Here is a 7730-nt window from a genome sequence, read left to right on the forward strand (position 1 = left end):
TCAACCCTTTACTAATACCCTCCTCCATTCACATCCCATCTCCCCAGATTGTAAATAACCTAATGTAAACAATCAAATGTATTTCTAATGTATATACTTGTTCTTATGCTATGTGAACTGACTATGTTCTCTGCTGGCTGTACATATCCTACTAAGTCACACAGACACTGTTTCAATGTCCATTTCTCTCACATGATATCATTGTTGATGACTGAAGTACTGATATCAACCAAAGCTCCTCATCCCACCCCCCGGATTGTAAATAATGTCAATAATTCAATGTATATACTATGATGATTAACCTTTGTAATGACTGTATTATGTTGATAGTATATATTTGTACCATGAATTGATGAAGGTGGACCCCGACTTAAACAAGTTGAAAAACTTATTGGGGTGTTACCATTTAGTGGTCAATTGTACGGAATATGTACTGTACTGTGCAATCTACTAATACAAGTTTCAATCAATCAATCAAAGTCATAAACGTTACCTAATTCATTTTAAAAAATGATGAAAAAAGAAAACTATTTTTTTATACATATGTAAATGTATTCAGTTATAAACATTCATTCACTTCTTTCCTTCTAGCTTTACGCTGCTGGTAGTTTTTTCTATGTTTTTATTTAAGAAGTTGTAGGTGTATTTATTTGCGTATAAATAGAATACAGGACACTGGTGGAGGACTTTGTCACATGTGTGGAAAGAACCACCTCCAGCTCAATGTGACAAAGACCAAGGAGCTGGTTGTGGACCTGGGAAGGAGGAGTACTCCGGCGACCCCTGTTTCCATCAGAAGAAGGCCAGTAACGTGGTGGGAGTGGAGCTGGACTCTCTAGCGCTGGTGTCAGAGAGGAGAAGTCTAGCAAAACTCCTAGCCATTATGAACAACACCTCCCACCCACTACACCCAGACCTTGCGGAGAGAATGAGCATGTTCAGTGGAAGGCTCAGACTACCAAAATGTAACACGGAACCACACAGGAGGTCCTTCATACCGACAGCCATCAGACTGTATAATACATATGTTCCTTAACTGCACTTAAATGTAGAATATATTTATATTATTCATATAATACATATATAATATATGTTATATATTCCATCCATCCATTTTCTATCGCTTATTTCCTTTTTGGCTCGCGGGAGGAGCTCGCGCCTATCTCAGCTACAATCGGGCGGAAGGCAGCGTACACCCTGGACAAGTTGCTACCTCATCGCAGGGCCAACACAGATAGACAGACAACATTCACACTCACATTCACACACTAGGGACCATTTAGTGTTGCCAATCAACCTATCCCCAGGTGCATGTCTTTGGAGGTGGGAGGGGCCTATCCCCAGGTGCATGTCTTTGGAGGTGGGAGGAAGCCGGAGTAGAACCCACGCAGTCACGGGGAGGACATGCAAACTCCACACAGAAAGATCCTGAGCCCGGGATTGAACCCAGGACCTTCGTATTGTGAGGCAGACGCACTATATTATTTATTATTAATATTGTCTATTGTGAGCAAACTGTGGTGCTGAATTTACCCCAGGGATCAATAACGTACTTTCGATTGTATTCCAAAAGTGTAAAAAGTGTTTTGCTTGGGTGATGAAATGATGATAATGGTGTGCCAGAGCATACATACATTCTATATTTAACGCTTAAATCTCTGAAGTCTACATCAACTTCGGTTTTATCCCTCATTTCAAAATGTTTTAGTTTTATTATGTTGTTTTTTTGCTTGTTTGTTTTCCGCCCTTTTTTGTCAAACAAAACTATGTTTTTAATGGCAAACACACAACATATTCAAAGTTGTGACGCTTCGCTGGCATTGTGGTGATGCGGGTGCGTTTTCTCACAAAGCAGTGGGATTCGGACACAGCGTGAAGGTAATAAAACAAACTAAGAACAAAAACAATTGCACAAGGCACTACAGACAAAACAAACAGACTTAGCATGGGAGCTAGAAAGAACTGATAGCGCTAGCATGTGAGCTAGGTAAACAAACAGAGGAATAGCGTGGAATCTAACGAATACAAAAAGTTCTTTACCACAATCGGGGATAGCGACGTCACCTGTTGCATCGGACAGCAAACTAGACTGCGAGAGCAGGTAATGAAAAAGGCAGGCTTAAATACGGACAGTAATTAGGAGGCAGGTGACACAAATGCGTAGTTATGACAACAGAACAAAACAGGAAGTGCCACCAGGACTACAGAAGACAAAGGCTAACAAGATATGATATAAAACAGAACCAAAACCAGAATATGACATGATCCAAGTAGCGGATCATGACAAAAGTCTTCAACCAAAAATATTTTTCAAAGTGGAATTTTTGAAGTGAAGTAATCGGAACCTTGGATGGGTGAATAATTCACAATTACATTAGTTTTGATTCAATATTATGTTTTGAGCAGCTTTGTTTTATTAGTCAACATTGCAACTTTTTCTAAATTACATTTCACCTTTATGCTTTTGTTATGTTTTTGTTTAATTTCATAGTATTTTAAGAATGTGCCGTGGGCCTTTAAAACATCAGCTGTGGGCCGCAAATGGCCTCCGGGGCACACTTTTGACACCCCTGCTATAGATAATAAAACATTAAATCTGATAAATCTATGGATAAAAAGCAGAGCCTGACGACGCATTCAAGTTTATTATAACTCTCTCTGTCACTTTTTGTTGTTGTTTTTAACCCCTTCTTAACCCTGAACGTACATTGAAAATACATGCAAACCTGACTCAAAATGCCGGATATTTGAGGCAATTAAGAAACCCCGCCCAGACAGCCCGCACAGCCCTGCAAAAGAGGACATGTCCGGGGAAAAGAGGACGTATGGTCAGTCTCGTCAAAACACATATATTTGTTAGATTTGTAATTAGTGTCTACGTTACTATATATTAATTTAGTATATCATTTATTTCACATAAACAGTAATTTCACTCATGATTGTAACCTGCATGTTAAACAGGCTGTTAACTGCCGAGCATCATTTTTAAAGGAGGACGTATTTTTATTCCATCAAACATAATAATAATTAAAGCTGCAGGCAGCGTTGGTCGGGTCCGCCTTTGGATGCTGCCGCCGCTACTCAAGCCCTAGTCTAAGTCAGACCAACATAGAGGTTTTTATTTCATGTCTCTACGACATTTCTAACAGAAGTTACATGCAGTTTTGTCTGGGTTTTTTCCTAGGGGGCGCTAGAGCACAATTTTTATTTTTAGGGTTTGGTATTTTATTAGATGGCAATTTTTGCCAGTCCTGGTGTGTGTGTAAAATTAGGTAAGTTTTAAAGCATGGTAACGGGGCAAAATTACAGATCGTTTTTTCTGGATGTTGTTGATAAATGGCTTTCGCTTTGCATAGTAGTGCTTTAACTCGCACTTTGACGCTTTTTAAGGGGATCAAATTACAGCTCAAAGAGGCAAAAATGACATTTTTTAGGAAAAATTGCGAAGGGTTTTTTGAAGGCGCGTAAAATACAAACTGGAGCAGTAATCAAAACTCTTTCGATAACTTTTAATCATAAGGGTTCAAACTCTCTCCTGTGCGAGTTTGAAGCTGAAAGCTCAGGGGAGATAACATTTGAAAAAGGTGACGGGTGTTTACAAAACTTTTATTTTGAAGGGGTAATTTTTAACTTCCTGTTGATTTTTGCTGAAGGATGTCGATCATTAAAATGTAGGTCTAAGTGAGACCTACATGGAGGTTTTTGTTTCATGTCTTTCCGACATTCCTACTGGAAGTTACAAGCAGTTTTGTCTGTTTTCTCTTCCTAGGAGCAGTTTTTTTTCTGTGTTTTATTCCAAAATAGCGCATTTTTTAATTTTTGGGTTTGGTTTTTTCATTAGATCGCAATTTTTGCCAGTCCTGATGTGTGTGCCGATTTTGGTGAGTTTTGAAGCATTTTAAGGGGGTCAAATTACAGCTCAAAGAGGCAAAAATAGCATTTTTTGCGAAAATTTTGCTTTGAATAAGTTTTTGCAAAATTTCTGTTGATTTTAGGTATAGAAGTTTTCAATTGGAAATGTAGGTCTAAGTCAGACCTACATAGAGGTTTTTGTTTCATGTCTCTACGACATTCCTAACGGAAGTTACAAGCAGTCTGGGCTTTTTTTTCCTAGGGGGCGCTAGCCCGCAATTTTGATTTTTGGAGTTTGGTTGCTTAATATGTTGGGAAGGTTTGCCGGACCGACGTGTGTGTCAAATATGGTGAGTTTTGAAGCATGTTAAGGGGGTCGAATTACAGCGCGTAGGTGCGGAATAAACAATAATGATAATAATAATAAAACGTTACAAATTCAATAGGGTCCTTGGCCTGGCGGACCCTAATAATAATAATAATAATGTATTAGATTTATATAGCGCTTTTCTATCAACTACATATTCAAACATACAATGGATTTGATAACAAAAATAATGGATTTTAAAATGATATTGAGAGAAACTTGTACTGTGGCCTAGAGAGGTCTGAACAAATGTGAACACAACACAACACAACTAAATAAAGGCACAACACAATGATGTAAAACAACGGAAGTGACCAAGTGACTGAAGCAGAATGTTGACGACGTTTAGTGACTGACATTGTGATCCACGTCATAAATCATCACACAATATTGTTCAATAAAATGTCAACTTTACGGCTCAGACACTTTGTCAGTTGGCTGTCACTTATGTTGTGTTATCACTTTATATTGTTGTGTTGTGGCGTAAAGTGGCTGTGTTGTGTCTTTATGTTGTTGTGGCTTTATTTTTGTTGTGTTGTGAATTGATGTTGTTGTGTTGCGGCATAAACTTGTTGTGTCGTGTCTTGATTTTGTTATGTTGTGTCTATTTATGTTGTGTTGTGTCATAAAGTTGTACTGTTTTGGCTTTATTTTATTGTGTTGTGAAGTGGTTGTGTATGTTATGTCTTTAAATTGTTATGTTGTGTCATAAAGTTGTGTGATGTCTTTATGTTGTTGTGGCATAAAGTGGCTGTGTTGTGCCATTGCGGATTTATTTTGTTGTGTTGTGTCATGAAGTTGTGGTTTTGTGAATTTGTAGTTTTGTGGCATAACGCTGTTGTGTCTATTTTGTTATATTGTGTCATAAAGTTTTGTTGTGTCTATGTGATGTTGTGTCATAAAGTTGTGTTGTGTATTTATGTTGTTGTGGCTTAAAGTGGCTGTGTTGTGCCATTGTGGATTTATTTTGTTGTGTTGTGTCATAAAGTTGTGTTGTGTATTTATGTTGTTGTGGCTTAAAGTGGCTGTGTTGTGCCATTGTGGATTTATTTTGTTGTGTTGTGTCATAAAGTTGTGTTGTGTATTTATGTTGTTGTGGCTTAAAGTGGCTGTGTTGTGCCATTGTGGATTTATTTTGTTGTGTTGTGTCATAAAGTTGTGTTGTGTATTTATGTTGTTGTGGCTTAAAGTGGCTGTGTTGTGCCATTGTGGATTTATTTTGTTGTGTTGTGTCATAAAGTTGTGGTGTGGTGAATTTGTTGTTTTGCGGCACAAAGCTGTTGGGATGTGTCTATTTTGTTATATTGTGTCATAAAGTTTTGTTGTGTCTTTATGTTATTGTGTTGTGTCATAAAGTTGTGGTGTGGTGAATTTGTTGTTTTGCGGCACAAAGCTGTTGTGTTGTGTCTATTTTGTTATGTTGTGCCATAAAGATTTGTTGTGTCATAAAATGTGTAGTGTTGTGGCTTTATTTTAATGTGTTGTGATGTGGTTGTGTATGTTCTGTCTTTACAATTTGTTGTGTCTTAATTTTGTTGTCGTGTCCATTTTGTTACATATGTTGTGTTGTGTCTTTATGTTGTTGTGGCTTAAAGTGGCCGTGTTGTGCCATTAGGCTGTTGCGGATTTATTTTGTTGTGTTGAGTCATAAAGTTGTGGTGTTGTGAATTTATGTTGTTGTTTTGCGGCATAATTGTCCCTAATTGGGACTTGGGAATGCAAAGGTGCTAGCCCTATCCTCGAGAAGAGACTACATGTCTAGCTCAACGCCAACATTTGCAGTTGTTTTTTTAGACACTTACACACAAACATCTCATTTTATGGTCAGAGTATGTTGTCCTGACTTAGCACACACACACACAAGCACACACAGGAAGGAGGAATATAAAACTGATGGTTTGGCTTCTCCAAGGTAGAAGTGCCACATTTTCCTGACCTGACCTCCTCCAGGAACCGCAGTCCTCTCTAATGACGCTGACTTGTAATGAAGCAACTATTGGTTGAGTAAAGCGTCTCCGACGTCTCTTTGGATCCAGTTGCACTTCCATGTCAGCCTTCGGTCCGGACGACGATGACAAGACCAGAAAAAGACAACATTATCATTCACAATCCTTATGTAAGACAAGAACACAAATGTTTTTCTTTTTTTATGCATTCTGTCGTAAAATATGGCAAGTACAAGGTGGCTAACAATGCAGCTAATCGGAGTACACTACACTGTCCTTAAAGTCCTCAAAAAAAAAAAGTCTAAAAAACGCAAACAATACTCCATTTATAACTTGTAAGCCTAATATTAACCAAGTATTCGTGATATTGTTATTATTATTAGCGGCATCCTGATCACAGAGAGCTAATTGTTTATTGTGAGCAAACTGTGGTGTTGAGTTTCCCCCCGGGATCAATAAAGTACTTTCTATTCTATTCTAACTAGCTTATGCTGCTATTTTGTCAAGTGGAGACGGCGAGATGCTACGTTGGCTTTTGAATTGGTAAAAGTGGGTTCTAGATCATAAATCATGCGTCTCACCTGGATAGTAGAAGGATGTGGACATTAACCTGAGAAGTTGGTCAACCTGGGGATGGGATAAAAACAGGAAAAGACGCTCGTTTTTTATCCGTTTGCGAGGAATTCTTCATCTAAACGGGAAGATATAAACATCCCATCAGTCGACATCCCAGTGGGAGCAGACATTGTACAGTAAGTGATGGTTTTATAGTGTTTATAGTTTGTATTTCTTGTTCAACACTTGGCAAAACTGCTGCATGATATATGCTTATTGTTTTTGTCCAAGGAAATAGTGAAAGTTGTGATGAGTCTGTAAAATTAATATTGTTAAAATTAGCAAAATACGTCAATACTATGTTATTATAAATGTGCCATTAATACAATTACAAAAGCCAAAACCAGTGAAGTTGGCACCTTGTGTAATTCCTAAATTAAAACAGAATGACTTGCAAATCCTTTTCAACTTACATTCAATTGAATAGAATGCAAAGACAAAATATTTATTGTTCGAACTGAGAATTTTTTTTTGTTTTTGTTCTTGAACTGTTCGACAATTTGCTCACGCATTTTTTCACAAAGTGGTGACCCTCGCCCCGTCCTTGTTTGTGAATGAGTGAGCATTTCATGGAAGCTGCTTTTATAGCCAATCATGGCACCCACCTGTTCCCAATTAGCCTGCACACCTGTGGCATGTTCCCAATAAGTGTTTGATGAGCATTCCTCAAATTTCTCAGTCTTTTTGCCACTTGTGCCAGCTTTTTTGAAACATGTTGCAGGCATCAAATTCCAAATGAGCCAGTATTTGCAAAAGATTAAGTTTTCCAGTTCAAACGTTAAGTATCTTGTCTTTGCAGTCTATTCATTTAAAGAAAAAACATTGTATTCTGTTCTTATTTACCATTTACACAAGGTGCCAACTTCACTGCTTTTGGGTTTTGAAAAAAGTTTTTGGAGTGTTTTTGGTGCGTGTTTTAGATGGAACAGAGCGACTTCTATTGGCTCCAT

Source organism: Nerophis ophidion, linkage group LG22 (assembly GCF_033978795.1).
Source record: "Nerophis ophidion isolate RoL-2023_Sa linkage group LG22, RoL_Noph_v1.0, whole genome shotgun sequence".
Lineage (NCBI taxonomy): Eukaryota > Metazoa > Chordata > Actinopteri > Syngnathiformes > Syngnathidae > Nerophis > Nerophis ophidion.